General features: G+C 37.8%; 1 protein-coding gene across 8 annotated transcripts in view; it reads left to right on the forward strand.

The window, feature by feature from the left end:
* Positions 1 to 16,290, forward strand: part of DENND2C (DENN domain containing 2C) — a 49,888-nt gene that overhangs the window by 437 nt on the left and 33,161 nt on the right. Inside the window, exon 2 of one of the 8 annotated variants that reach the window (XM_023757027.1) lies at positions 4,786 to 4,861. The exons of 6 other annotated variants lie outside the window; for them this stretch is intronic. The gene's annotated coding sequence lies outside the window, so the exon portion shown is untranslated. Of the gene's footprint in view, positions 1 to 4,785; positions 4,862 to 6,712; positions 6,807 to 16,290 lie in introns of those variants that run through there. One more of the 8 variants, XM_014458947.2, reaches the window with a different exon arrangement.

Consider the following 16,290-nt stretch of genomic DNA (forward strand, 5'->3'; position numbering starts at 1 on the left):
AGTGTTTTGATTCTTAACAGACTCCGACACGCACAACCGCAAAAAGTCGAGTCGATTTTGATTTTAAAACCTGACAGTGGAACACGTATGAGCTTTTGAGTAACCAGAGTAGCCGCGGATGATGAGGTGATGAGTCAAGGGCTGGAGGCTTGGCCAGGACCCACGGACCGCATGCGGCGTGGACCTCGGTCAGGGTGCCTTCTGGGCCTCCTTTCCTTAGCTCTGCGGATGCTCATGCCTGGGGGGCTCCGAGGGCCGAAGGAGAGGAGAGGACCCTGCACATGTTAGGTATCCTTATCGGACTGTGCACCAGCCTCGTGCACATTGACTAACTGCCAGGCACATAGTAGGAGCTCTGTAAACCTTGACCCCGACGCTAGTGGTGGACCTACAGTGTTTTAGATAACATCCCGGATCTCTGTTTACCGTGTAGATAGATGCTTCCAGCCCGTTTCCCACCAAATCACCATTGTTTGAAGGGTGGTCCGTGTTTAACTGATGGATGAATTTTTCCAGAATAGCACATGTTGTCTATCCACTGCTCCTCAATCATTTACCGCGGAGCAGCCTATGGCTGTGGCTTAAGTTACCTGGGAAAAAGGAAGCTGGGAGTGTTGCTTCACATCATGACTTTGATTTGCTTTTTTAAAGAGTTAAGTCCTCCCAAACAAAATGAATGTCTGGCTGTGTTTTTTTTGTAAGGGCGTTATTATAGACATTTGCAGCCTTCTCTATGGGTTTGAGGGACTTAAGAGGGAGACTGGAAATAAAACAGGGAAGAGCAGTTTGTAGCCAGCAGACTTTTACCCGGGGTACTTCTGGGCGTGTTCTGAATTAGTTTCCCAGGCTGAAACCAGGAAATGCAGTAATTGTGTTTCTTGGCCTTTATTAAATTTTTTTGTGTTGAACCTGGCATGGATTTTTTTAAATGCAGATCTAAAGGAAGAATTTTTTTCTGATGTGACAATAGGCAGTTATCTAAAGTTGGAAATTATATTTTAAATGATCTGTAAAGAATCATATTACAGATGAGGATTTTAGATCATTGAATACCAAGATCAAATTAAATGGAGAAATAAAAAGGAAAAGTCCTAATGAATAGAATTTTGTGTTGCTTTAAATGTTTACATGTTTCAAAGGTTCAGTGAAGATGAATGTTTTGAAACTACTTTAAAAACCCCAATTTTAAATACATTCTCTCTCTCTCTATAAACTCCATATATAAATTTTGCTATGATATATAACTTGTTGATATTGGAAGCTTGAAGCCTTACATTTACATTATTTATTGAGCACCTATTATATTCCAAGGCACAGTTTGAGCACTTACATTGTACAGTATTCATATATAGGCAGGATATAATTATTTATTTTGGAGATTGATGGGCTAAAATCAATCTAACAACTGGGCTAAAATAAGTACTGAGAAAGGTGTTTTTAAAACTGGTAACAACACCCACCAGCATTAATCGGGACCTACTCTGAGCCAGGCAGTGTTCTAAATTCTTCACGTGCATTAGCTAATTGAATCCTTACACAGCACCACGAGGGTTATTATTATTATGAACTCCTTGCTCAAAGACAGAGAAGTTGAGTAACTTGCTTATATCAAGCAGCCTAGGTAGCAGAGCTAGGATTCAAACCAAACAGCTGGGCTCCCCCAAATCCTGATCTTACCCTCTGCAGTATACTGGGTTTCCAATTCTGTGAGTGACTTACAAATGAAATCCAATGGGCATTTAAAAGAGTTCTGTAAAGAAAGTCTTCAAAAAGAAGGAAAGAAAAAGATAGGGAGAGAATAGAAACTGGTATTGCAAGATGGAGATTGAAGACATGTCCAAGCTACAATTTAATTACACTTTGTATATAAGAGCATTTCCCACCCCCCTGGTGAATGACGTGGGATTCTTTTTGTTTCTAGGTTCTCACTCAGTCACTGCAATTATGGCATCATCTTAATAATGTGAGAGGTGATTATTTTTCAATAAGAAGTTTAAAATGTCTGTTCTTGGACCATGAGTTAAATGTTAGATTGAGGAAAAGAAAATGCTTCCCTAACTTCAAGAAGCTTATAACCAGACATGTAAATAAGTCCCTACAATTTCAGTGTGATAAGAGTTAAAACAGAGATAAACAGAGTTTACTGGGAACATTGATTAGGAAAATGTGGTAAAGAGCCTTGGCATCATGCTAAGGACTTTGGACTTGATTCTAAAAACAATGGAGAGCCAGTGAAGGACTGTAAGTAATTAGGAAAGATAGCATGGTGGTGGTATGGTGTGGAGGCTGGGTAGGATGGAGAGAGATAAGTTAGAAGGCTATTGCTATTGAGATAGATAAGAGAAGATAAGGGCCTGGAGTAGGAAAATAGCAGAGATGAAGAGGAGAGGACAGGTAATGAAATGTAGAATTTACAGGGATTAAAAATTGATTGGCTTTGAAGGTGAACAGAAAACTAAACAACTTGGCTTCTAAGCTTGGGAATCTGTGAATAGAGGAACATGTTTTATTATTTTTTTTTTAATGTGAGAGGAAGGTAACCGTTTCAGTTTTGAACATGCTGAGTTTGAAGTGTATGCAACATGCAGTTGGAGATGTCAAGAGAGGATCCATAGCCCAGAAGGGAGGCTGAGATTGATGATTCAGAGTTTAGTTGGACAGTAAAAGGTCATTGAAGCCCTAAGAACAGACAAAATTGCTTGGGGAGTACATATGGAATTAGAAGAGAGGAATAGAAGGGGTTGTTTATTTATTTATGCTAATTTCATCTTACACATTGTGATTATAAAGCAATAAAATGGGTTTTAATGGTAGGTTAACCCCTTTTACATCCAAATGAATTCTGTTCTTTCACACACACACACCCCACCTCCTCCTTTATTGATTACAGAGAGGAAGGGAGAGGGAGAGATAGAAACATCAATGATGAGAGAGAATCATTGATCAGCTGCCTTCTTCACACCCCACACTGGGAATCGAACCGACAACCTGGGCGTGTACTTTGACTGGAGAATCAAACCATGATCTCCTGGTTCATAGGTTGACACTCAACCATTGAGCTATACCAGATGGGCTGAACCCCGTTCTTTTAAAATTTCATTTAGGCTTTACTCATTTATTTCAAAAGTATATTGCCCAAAATATTATTGGAGTTTCTCTTTGTAAAAAAAAACAAAAAACTTTATAGCAAATTCACAGCCATTCAAGAAAGTAGATCTTCCCATTTTTTAAAAAAATATATATTTTATTGATTTTTTTTTACAGAGAGGAAAGGAGAGGGATAGAGAGTCAGAAACATCAGTGAGAGAGAAACATCAATCAGCCGCCTCCTGCACACTCCCCACTGGGTATGTGCCCGCAACCAGAATCGAACCTGGGACCCTTCAGTCCGCAGGCTGACGCTCTATCCACTCAGCCAAACCGGTTAGGGCCCCATTTTGTTATAGAATTATTTTTTTCCTCTACTGTAGTTTCTATTTTCATGCATATATAGCCTATTTATCTTAAATCAAAGCTACAAAAGCATATGGTGTATAGCTCTTGGAAGTGAGAAATAGTGCTCTTTTAAAAAAGAAATCTTTGCGTCCCATAAATTTAGATTATCAATAAATGTCTGCTAGTCGATTCATCTTAATAACCAGTCTTATTCAATCTTGGCTCCAAATAGCTTAGGTGTTTCTAAAATTCATTCTCATCCACAAAGAAGGAAGGTTTGCCATCATGAATGAGACTCGAAAGAATGTGTTATGTATGGCTTTGAAGGCTTTTTCAAAAAAGAAATTTCAAAAATATTTTCCCAATTTGTGGTCTCATTAGAATAAGTGTAATATCTTCTAAGGCAGGAATTGGCAAACTTTCTGTAAAGGGCAGATGGTAAGTATTTTAGACTTTATGGGCTATACAGTCTCTGTCGCAACTACCCAATTCTGCCAAAAGAGAGCCATAGACAATACTTAAGTGATTGAGCATGTGTTGGGTTCCAATTAAAGTTTATTTATGGACACTGAAATTTGGATTTCATATAATTTCCACATGTCATGAAATATTATATTTCTTTGATTGTTTTTCCAATTATTTAAAAACTAGAGGCCCAGTGCATGAAATTCATGCACGGGTAGGGTCTCTAAGGGGCTGCCAGCTACCGGTAGGGCCTTCCTTTGTTCCATGCCACTCCCTGGTGGTCAGTGCACATCATAGCGATCGATCGAACTCCTGGTCGGTCCAATTCCCAAGGGGACGCTTTGCATATTAGGCTTTTATATATATAGATGTGAAAACCTCAGAGGGTGTGCAAAAACAGGTGGCCATATTTGGCCTAAAGGTGTAGGCCTCACTCTGCTGTCCCTATCCTAAGGGGTGTTCTTCGGAGTACTTGAATTTCTAAGTTTAGTTTTTCAGAAATGGTTATTCAAAGTTATATCTCCTATTTCTAAATTCCAGTACATTTTGTAAAACATTTGAAAATGTTACATTCATCCTCCATTTCTGGAGAGTGAGTGAAAAATGTTTCTTTCACTGGTTTGGAACCTGAGATACAGAGAAATAAATTGACTTCTGCAATGTCAGAATCAAAAATAGGTTTGAAAATGCTTTTCAATATTCAGTACTCCTTTCTGAACCTGTAAATCAGTTATCTTTTTGCCTTGGTGGAAGTGTCGACATTGAAAGCTGGGTGGAATAAAAGACCAGAACGTGAGTGTCCTGCACTGGCTCCCAGAGGGTTGGGCAGGATGAAATCTTTTGTTTTTTTCCTCTCTGACGTGAATGAATACTTTTCATCCTAAGGAAAAGAAAACGAAGTTTTTCTTCACTTCCTGGGCATTGTAGCAGGTTATCTGATGGAAGGATAAAGTAAATGATGGTGAGATAAGAGGAATTTTAAAGGACTTTTTCCCCTCTAACTATCCCAGATATTTCTCTTTGCACCTCCTATTTTTTAGGAGGAAATTCAAGATACTATTTTCCTTATAAATCTTAGATTCCTGGTTGGCAGCCTGAAAATAGCAGTTTTCGCATTCAGTTCAGGCAGTACTGATTGATTTATATTGGTTAAAGATTATTATTTATGCTCTCCTTTTCAAAGCTAGATATCTGACTTTCATGGTTTTCATAGCAGTGATAAATGTTTACAACCGAGGACATAGAAGAAAATTATTAGTTTTCCTTAGAAGTTTAAATTCATAGAAATGGCATATTTGTAGATTGTTTCTGTGAGGATGTTAAAATTCAGGACAGATTGGGGTAATTATGTGTGTGTGTGGGTACATGTGTTTTATTCTTGCTGCTACTTAAAGAAATGTGCATTTTTCTCTCTCTTATTTCCATTGGAGTAAAATACAAACAAAACACTCCAGCTGTCTTGGATATTTTTGAATTGGTTACTTAGCAGTAGGAAGCATAATGTCGTATTTAAATGTTTATCTGTATTCTCTGATACTCTGATTAAATAAGAGTCTATTAAGGCTGATGACAAGAGGGCCTGCTGGGAGGAAATGACACCGTCTGCTCTGCAACAGTATTTGCTGCAAATCCTCTTCCCTGGTCCCTACTTACACTGTCAGGGGTACCATGGAACAAAAGAGGAAAATTCTGCGAGTTAGAGTGATGGGCAGTTTGAGCATGATCATAATTCTATGGTTATTATCACGCAGTTAATTTATATTAACCTAAGTCAAAGTCAAGCAAAATGTAGCCGAATTTTATCTGCTGTTGGTAAAAACAGTGAAATGCTATCTAAACAAGGCTTATTTTTGAACTTTAAATGCATTCATCAAGTGCAATATTGTTAAGAGTTCAGTGATCATTGTACTTTAAATGCAAACTAGATCAATTTGCCCTTAAAATTTATTATTTAATTCAAAGATAGCACAGAGGTAAAATAAAATACAGACGCATGTCCAATAGCTGCATCTGGAAGTACAAAAATGTTGAGGAAATGGTGGCTTGAGAAAAAGTATAAGACTTTTAATGACGATTATTAGAAATATGGGTTTATCAAATGTGTAAAACCTGACTAAAATGACAGACTCCATGTATTAGTATTAAAGTTGCAAATGAAAGTTGAAAATCTTTAAAATTAAAAGTGATTCTTAAAAACATAGCATACTGGACTGTCCAATAAGCCCTTTCAAATATTTTCAAAGAAAGAAAAGAATATGAAATTATCTCCCTTTATAGGAAATTGAAAAAGATTCATTATTGTTAATTGTGTGTCAGTGGCATAAGAGAAAATGGCTACATATCTCTTGAAAAAAGTAATTATCTAGAATGGATGTTACGTTTATGATTTTTGACGATAAATCAGCTGAAAATACAAAATTGCACCTGTTGGTGATACCATGCCTCTGTTCTGTACCATTTGGGACATTTCAATAGTGCTTATGCTGTGGCTATAGTCTGGTGCAGGTTTCACAGTCTGAATTGATTAGACCACTTATATTATAAGTTACACTATGCTTCTAGTTTGTTAAATATGGTATCAAGATAATTAATAAGGAGGATTTTCTGTGCTGTTTGAATTTAACCACAACAGTATGTGCATAATTACAGAATTTTTGAAACTTTTTAAAAATAATTTTAAGTAATGGAATAGAAATTTTGATTACAAACAGAGAGAAATTATTTTATTTTGTTGTTGTTTTTTGTTTTCCTTATCTGAGGATATTTTTTCCATTGATTTCTTAGAATTGAAGGGAAGGGGAGAGACAGAAAGAGAGAAACATCGATGTGAGAGAGACACATCGATTGGTTCCCTCCCACAGGCACCCCAAGCAGGGACCAGAGCCAGGACGGAGCCTGCAACAGAGGTACACGCCCTTGACCAGAATCGAACCTACGACCCTTCAGTCCATAGGCTGATGCTCTAACCACTGAGAAAACCGGCTAGAGCAGGAATTATTTTAAACATTGTTTGAAGCTGCTGATAATAGTACTCTGCCCCCTGCCCCCCTAGGGCTTTTGCTGTGTTTTATTGAGTATTTCCTAAAAGCACCCTTTCCACACTCAAGGAGAGGGAGGAAGATAGGCAGGCAGGCTGACAATAGTCAAAGCAATACAACTGATAGTGCAGGCATCCTCCTGCCTTCTTCTGTGTGTCCAGGGCAGTGGGACTGCTGGTCTTTGGCAGAAACAGTAAGCTGGACATGAGTGAGCACATTGCCCAGTAGGTCATTGCTGGGCTCTCTCCGTCCCCTTTGTTCCGGGGCTTAGAGTGCTCTTTGGAATGACTTTTATAGATCTCTAAGCTTTGGTATGCATAGAACATCCTCGGGATCTCATGGATATAATGAAAATACTAGAAGTTATTCAATATATTAAAGGAGACTTGCTGAGTAGCCACGTTGTAAAATATTTTATTCAGAGCTAATTATACCTATTGACTGTCACAGTAGAGTCTCATAGTTAAGAGATGAGGACCTAAGGAGATTGTGCAAATCTAGAATTTTTCTGGTTGAGAAGCATTCTCATTTGGCAGGTATTTCCAATATTTTTTAATAACAAAACTTCAACATTTAACTGATACTTTTTTCCTTCTGCTTTCCCCCCACTTTTATTTTGGTCATCTTTCCATATCTTCACACAAATCTCTACCTCATTCTTTTTAATACCCGTGTAATATTCAACCAGGGTGCTCTGTTTGGTTGAGTAGTTTGTGTATTACACATCGGTACCCAGCTGAAGGGCTGAAATCCAGCCTCACGTCTGCTCCTCAGTACAGTGTGCCAGGCTGCCCCTTCCCACAGGGATCCTCTCCTCACCCCACTCTGGCTCTGACAACCCGCACCAGCCTGGCTGCCCCTCATTCTGCTCAGGCACTAGCATCCCTTGCAGGCTGCCCCTCTATGGGGCCACCCTCTTTACCCTGTTTGAGTCCTGACAGCCCACACCAGCATCCCTCTTACACAGATGCTCTCCTTACTCCTGCTCTGGTGCTCTGATACCCTGCTCTGGGCCCTGTGGTCCTTAGCATCAGGCTGGGATGCCTGCCTTACCCTCTTCCACCCAATGGCTTTAGGATGTTCAGGGGACGAGGTGTAACAATTTTGATCTTAATAATAACTTGGATTATTGCTTAATGATATTGTTGGGCCTGAGGGTAAAAACATTGCAAGCCTAATTCTTCATGTGTTTTATTTTAAGTAGTAATTTGAGAGTCCGGAGATGTTTAATGACTATGTAAATGCAGTTTTATTTTCTGTTGCTTTTATATTATCAGGTGAGATAAAATAGCCAATGAATGTATAATTTGGGAATGTGACTTGAAAACTTGAGAAATCTGTCTTTTGGCTTTTTAGCTTTAGAATGGGATAGGAAGTTACAGTGTAGAATTGGATATGAATGTATGTACTTAGGAGAGCCTGCTATGTCTCTAGTTTTAAATCCTTGAAAAGTGCATCTTTTTATATAACACTAAAAAGAAAGCTGGATACAATTACATATACACTATAATTGCAGCTGTTTAAAAATATGCTTATGAACTAAGACAGGAAGGAAATATACCAAAATATACCCGTGATTATGCTGAACATGGTAGACATAAATATTTTTCCCAGTTGTCTTTCCAAAATTTATAAAATGTATTACTTTATGACTTTTAAAGCTTGTTAAAAATTGCTTCTTTTTAGTTTCTGGAAATTTTTTTTAACCTTTGAACACTCTAGGAAGTAAGAATTTTGTTGCCTTTCTACCCTCACCCCCCTAATGTTTTCCTAAGGAGAACTTAACCACGTCTGAGTTTGTGATTTGAAAACTAGGTTATTCTATAGTTATTCAAAGCTATTTGGGAAGCTGAAAAATTCTGAGTGGGACAGTTATTTCTTCCTTTAGAGGGGGTTTTAAAAAGCATAATTAAATTAGAAGATTAAGATGAACTTCATCTAGAAGGCATTCAGATGGCTAACAGGCACATGAAAAGATGTTCTACCTAATCATAAGGAAAATGTAAATGTAAATAAGGAAAATGTAAATCAAAACCACAATACTTGTTAGAATGATTGTTGTCAAAAAGAAAAGAAATAATAAGTGTTAGCAAGGATGTAGAGAAAAGAGAACCTTTGTGTACTGTTGGTGGGAATATAAATTGGTGCAGTCACAATGGAAAATAGTATGGAGGTTCCTCAAAATATTAAAAATAGAACTACCATATGGTCTGGCAGTTCCACTTTTGGATATTTATCCAAAACAAAAGCACTAATTCGAAAAGATATTTCCACCCACTGTTCATTACAGCATTATTTATAATGGCCAAAATATAGAAACAACCTAAGCATCCATAGATAGATGAATGCATAGGAAATGCAATATATATCTATCTTGCCATTTGTGACAACATAGATGGACCTCAAGGGCATTATGCAAAGTGAATAAGTCAGACAAAAAAAGACAGATACCATATGATCTCACTTATATGTAGAATCTTAAATATAAAGAAAAAAACAAGGTCATAAATATAGAAAACAGATTGGTGGTTGCTAGGGGTGGGTGGGATAGGTGGGGGTAAGGTGGGAGGGTAGGAGGGCAGTGGCAAAATGGGTGAAGGAGGTCAAAAGGCACAAACTTCTAGCTATAAAATAAATAAGTCATGGGATTTAATGTAAAGCATAGTGACTATCCTATATAATAAAAGGGTAATATGCAAATTGACCCTAACAGCAGAGCGACTGGGAATCACTGGTCATTATGACACATACTGACCACCGGGAGCAGATGCTCAATGCAGGAGCTGCCTCCTGGTGGTCAGTGTGCTCCCACAGGGGGAGCTCTGCTCAGCCACAAGCCAGGCTGACGGCTACCAGTACAGCGATGGTGGTGGGAGCCTCTCCCGCCTCCTCAGCAGCACTAAGGATGTCCGACTGCAGCTAGGCCTGCTCCCCGCTGGCAAGTGGACATCCCCCGAGGACTCCCGGGCTGCCAGAGGGATGTCTGACTGCCAGCTTAGGCCCAGTCCCCCGGGGAGCGGGCCTAAGCCACCAGGTGGTCATCCCCCGAGGTGTCCCAGACTGTGAGAGGGCACAGGCCGGGCTGAGGGACCCTCCTGAGTGCACAAATTTTTGTGCACTGGGCCTCTAGTAGCTAATAATACTGTATTGCATATTTGAAAGCTGATGAGATTAAATCTTATAAATCCTTATGACAAGAAAAAAAATTGTAACTATGTATGTTAACAGATGTTTAACTAGATTTATTGTGGTGACCATTTCACAATGCTATCCAAATATTGAATCATTATGTTGTAGACCTGGAACTAATATAAATGTTATATGTCAATTATATCTCAATAAAGGGTAAATTTTAATTATATAGTTACTAACATTGCATTAATATAATAAAATTGTAAAGTTTCTTGTTTTTAAAGTTAATTTTACATGTAATTTCCCACACTGTAGCATTTTGTAAAACCTCCTCTTTTGCTGAAACATTTAATCTGACTGTCATACCTAAGTAGTCTTTGAAATTTAGCTCTGAGTCAGCTCTTTTTATCCCCCAGCTGGGAGTCATCAGTCCCCGTGTCCCTCCTACTGCAGGACACATGCTCAGCACTCTGGTTATCTTGATGAGGTTCCAATCTCCTGGTTTGAGGTGGGCAGGAAGTACCTCCTCATTTTCCCTTGGGGGAGACACACACACACACACACACACACACACACACACACCACCTAGTTTCTTTAAAGAAGTCCTCTCTATTGTCTCTTGTAATTCTTACAATTAACAAATTGTAATTCTCATGTAGTCTTGACAAGGGTAATGAACCGATGCCAGCAGAGCCAGTGTGGGGCTACCCCATTTTGTAATCCTTGCACTTCTCTTTAGAATATGAAAGTATTTGACTCCTATTGTTTTGATTTTTGGCCTTTGAGGCCCCTGCTGAAACTCAGAGAGGACAGGAAAAGTTGCAGTTGACATCCTGTTATATTAGCTGATATTATTGTTATGTCTACCCACAAGCAAGTAATAATACCTAGTGGTTAAAAGCACAAGCTTTGGAGGGAAGCGGAACTAAGTTTGTATTACCTTGAGTAACTTAACCAGTTCAGCCTCTGCTTCCTCATTCACAAACTGAGAATTAAGTGAATAATGAAAGTAGGTTCTAACTAAGCACAGTGCTTGGCACATGCAAACATTTAATAAATAATAATTATCGTCGTTTAAAATATCACATTACTGTACAAACATACCTCTTCTGCAACTCCTGGATTTTTTTCTCTTAACATTTTATTTGCTGAAAATATTTGAATAGTAGTTAGGGCCTGTGGCTGATCAGAAATATGTAAGAACTGAACTAGCTTGAGAGGACTGAGTTGACCTCAGTCATAGCATTAGATAACATTAAATACTCTCTTGTTAAATTATAGCCTTATTTATGGCAGAGGAGCAGTGATGTGGATAATGGACCATATCATTTGATTATTTGGAAAATAGTACTAATGAGCATACATGTTATATATAACAGGGGTTCTATTATAAGAAAATTAGTTTGCATTCCCTCCACAAACATTGTCTAATACAGTAGTCCTCCCTAATCTGTGGGAGTTATGTTCCAAGCCCCACAATGGATGCCTGAAACTGTGGATAGTACCAAACCCTGCGGGTACTATGTTTTTTTCCTATACATACATACCTATGATAAAGTTTAACTTATAAATGAGGCAGAGTAGAAAACTAACAACAAAAACCAATAATAAAATAGAACAATTATAGTAATAAACTAGCAATAGCAGTATGTGAACGTGGTCTTTCTCTCTCAAAATACCTATTGTGCTATACTCACCCATCTTGCAATGAGTGAGATGATACAATATCTACCTGATGAGATGAAGTGAGGTGAATGACATAGGCATTCTGACGTAGTGTTAAGGCTGCTATTGACCTGATGATATGTCTGAAGGGGGGAAGGGGTCATCGATCCATGAAGATGTCATGTTTTCATCCACAAATTTAATGCCTTTTCCATCTTAGGAACTAATCATGCACTGTGGCCATATATTTTGCAGTTTGAGATACGACAACAGTAGTACAAATTTATTTCCCTTCACAGTTTCACGACAGAAGATTCATTCTTGCTGGAGATCTTAGCAACTGCAGCATATGATTTTTGTTCTTTCCTTATGAAGTCGGGAACTTTCACCTTTTCACTTAAAAGGACGCACTTTACGTATTCTCTTCAGCATATCTGAATTGCCAGCATCATTACTCTTGTGCTTTAGGGCCATGATTAAGTAGCATAAGGATTACTTGAGCACAATCACTGGGATACCACAGCAATTGACCTGGTAACTGAGAGGGCTACTGCATGACTAACAGGCGGGTGGTGTAAACAGTATAGATATGCTGGCTGAAGGGATAAATCACGTCACAGGCAGGACAGAAGGGGTGGCATGAGATTTCATCACACCTCTCAGAACAGTTTGCAATTTTAAAGGTTTGACTTGTTTATTTCTGGAATTTTCCATTGCATATTTTCAGATGGCAGTTGACAGTAGGTAACTGAAACCATGGCAAGTGAAACCATAGCTAAGGGGGAATACTTAGCAGAAAGCAGGTGATTTAGACACCAACTGACTTCAGGGTTGAACAATCAGCAGAATTTTAGAGATTTGAACAATGTGGATAATTATCATCTGATGGATCAACTAGACATTCATTATCTAAATTTGACTGTAAGAGTGCCCACTGTGCAAATTAAACCATTCTTTTCCTCTTTGGCCAGAACAATAAGATTTTTTTGTTGTTGTTAATTCTCACCCCAAAATTGATTTTTTCATTAATTTTTAGAGAGAGTAGAAGGGAAGGGGAGAGACAGAAAGAGAAAAATTGGTTGCCTCCTGAGCCTAACCAGCTAGGGCCAGAACAAAAAGATTTTATATCTGTTTTGCTACATCTCTGTCTTATTAATGAAACATTTTTATACCTTTCACATAAAGCATCAAATGTGCATCCCAAAGAAATGTCTAGGTTTACAAAGGAGACATGTATGATAAGGCATGAGTTGCTGGGAGCTTGGTCCCTGTATTCAATATAGAAATCAGATGAGAATTTTTAGCACATGAAGCACTCTGTGCATCTAATTTCCAAGTCTACATTGGTCTCTGCTGAAGAGTCTGCTGCCACATTCCTAGGAAATTTGGATTTTTTTTCTATAAATTGTGATATAAACTTGGCTCACTTAATAATATAAGAAGTTTGTCTGGGAAGTTAGTTGCTTTTGTACTTTATTTAAGGCCTGTTTCGCCAGTGGCCCACACGGCCCATATGGTACCATATATAGTAACCATACCTAGGTTGTCTCTAAACTAGATTACTAAAAAAAAGCAAAAAATAATAATAAATAAATAAGCTAGATTACTAGCTGGAACACCCTCTGATTTCAGCTTTGACTCCTGCAACTTGCCTTGCTGACATGCTACATTCCAACACCAAATAATTTGCATCAGCTAGTAGTTTAAAACTAGATTAGAGTTACACAGAGTTCAAATACCACCAGATTTGTTTCTTGGCTGTGTAACTGTAGTCAAATTACTTAATCCTTCTTAGCCTGCTTCCTTATCTATAAAATGATCCTTATCTATATAATGAGCATTTGTTGGAATATTCCCTGGCTCCCATCCCTCTGAGACTTGAGTCAGGTGCAGATACGCTACAGCAGTGAGGTGTTCATCCCAGTCCACCCCAAAAGGGCAGTTATCTGCAGACTAGAGCTCTTGAAATCACCTATGCAAATCCATCACCATTTTAAATATCCCAGTGGATAGCGCTCTTTCCACCATATGCCAAGATTCTAATCAATCTTGATCATTACAGTTCTACCCACCCCCCGCCAAGAGGTTCTCTGGAAGTGATCATGCTTACTGAGCAATTACCGTGAGCCACTCACTTTACCAATATTAACCCATCTAATACCTGTAACAGCCCATGAGGTGAACACTATTGTCATTCTCATTTTACAGATGAACAAACAAGGCACAAAGAGGTTAAGTAACTGATACATGTCTTAGCACTCATTGCCACAGAAACAGAGGTATTTATTTATTCTATGTGGTTGTTGAGGGTTAAATACGAAATTATGTAAATAGAGTGTTTAAGACAGTTCCAGGCATATAAAACCTGATCAGTAAGTGATAGCTACTATTAATTAGTTCAGGAACACACAGTGTACTTTCAAGACCAGTTCAAAGTTTTCTGTGAAACCTTCCTTAGTCCTTTACCCAGAGTTCACTTCTGTGTGCTCCCATTACACCTATTAATAATCCTATAATTGTCTTCCAATTTTGAGTTCTCCTTAAATATTTCTGTATACTTTTTCCATGATCTCAAGAATCTTAATATTCTGGAGTCATTCCTGCTAAGTATACTTAGAAAAAGAAGACACTCAGGGATGAAATTGAAAAGAAGTAGCATTAATAGCCCATAGAAGTACATGCCTCTGTGATGCTGTCTTGAAGGACCTAAAATAAACCAAAGTCTCAAAATGTACTTTTTACAGAAGAGGATGCTAAGATGTGTTAGAGAAAAATTGAAAATAATAAAATCTGCTCAGGAAGATGGGTAGAAATTTGAACTGCTCACATTATTTGCTTTTTTATGAAGTATATTTAATTAAAATATTACTATAGTATGTCATTTGTAAAGCCTCTGGATAAACTTTTTAATAAAACCCACAGGAATAAATCTTGAATGAAATTCCTCATTGAATTTAGCTAAAATTATTTTAAAGCAAATGATAAAGGAACAAAGCAAAAGAGGGGGAAAAAGCAAATGTCAAATTGGCTTCTATCTTTTAAACTTTTATTATCTTGCCTGTTTCTTGAATAACAAATCTTCAAAGCAAGCACATACAGGATATCAGTCTTTTATCTCACTCCTATCAGAGGAAACCACCTTACAGGTAACTAAAAGTGATTCCCCAAATAGCAAAGAAACTTAAAAAAAAAACCCCACAATATTACCAGTAATAGACATTATAAACTTCTCAAGCAGTTATTGTGCCTAATTGCAAAGCAAGAAATACTATTCTTCAAAAAAATTGAATTTTTTAACAGTTCTACAACTCTGTTGAGATCTGTCATGGGAATTGTTTTTAATGAAAAATAATAGTTGATTTAATGCAGATTATTTTCAGAATTTTGAGGCATAAACCAAAGACTCTGAATAATGCTAACTTTGTGATTATGTTACATGGTTGGTTATCCAATTATTTTAAAAACTTCCAAATGATTGTAATTCTTCTTTGCTATTCACTGATTCTGATGGGTACTCCTGGAGGTTCTATTTGCCACAGCTTTGTGACCCTATGAGTTATTCCCATAACTAACCAAATGGTGTGTCACACTGAATTTTTGTATTCCTCCCAAAATCATAGGCTTAAGCCCTAATCTCCAATGTGATGGTATTTGGGATGGGGCTTTGGGACAATAATTGTCTGCTGTGTCCCTGTCTTCCACTTTTTACAGGAGGGTTTTTTAGAAAGATTTTCTTTGCATCAGACCCTCATCAAAATTTATTTGCTGACAAAGCTGGTTTTCCTACAAACCCACAGGAGCAGTTGAAATGAAAGCTGATGCAAGTCCTGCTCTTCCTAGAATACATTTTGAGTGTGCATTGTGTGTGTATCAGTTGGGTCAGCTACACTGACAGAGCTGGGCCAAGATATTTTCCTGCCTGTTAATCAAGGCCACACAGACAAAGCTCAAGGAAGGATGACCCTGGCCTCAGGAAGTTTTGAATCAGTTTCTATTTATAACCCACATGCAGTAGAACTTGAGATCAGGTCTTTACTCAGTTGATAGGAAAAATTCTCTGCCAAATTTTGTATTTGAGGAAACAGTTTATGGGCCTCTATGAGTGAAGCCTTTATGTGAAAGGAAGGAATGTGACAATAACTGTATTTTTGCTGATTTGGGTCAAGGGTGTGGTGGCAGAGATGTGGAAATTTCAGTCAGTGACATAATAGGTTATTACATTTTAAAGCAAGAGATAGTTAATGGTACCTTGGATTGTCTTTAGCACTGTGTGTATTGGGTCCTCTGCTGCTAATAAAAATGTTGAAATAGGGTATGTGATGGGCTAATACTATTTCTCAAAATAGGATAGGAGGAATAAATTAGCTATTGGTGTTTTTCTAGACTAGCTGGTTCTTCCTTTGGACATATACATAAACCTTTGGTTTTTTGAGATGTATTTCTGTTATGTATGCTTTTTATAATACTCTGTAGGTCCTTGTTTCATTAAGAGGAGGTTTTGTAAAGAGTTAATTTATTATAAAATAATATTGTGTACTACTATGTATAATCTCTT

Source organism: Myotis lucifugus, unplaced genomic scaffold (assembly GCF_000147115.1).
Source record: "Myotis lucifugus unplaced genomic scaffold, Myoluc2.0 scaffold_101, whole genome shotgun sequence".
NCBI classification, from domain to species: domain Eukaryota; kingdom Metazoa; phylum Chordata; class Mammalia; order Chiroptera; family Vespertilionidae; genus Myotis; species Myotis lucifugus.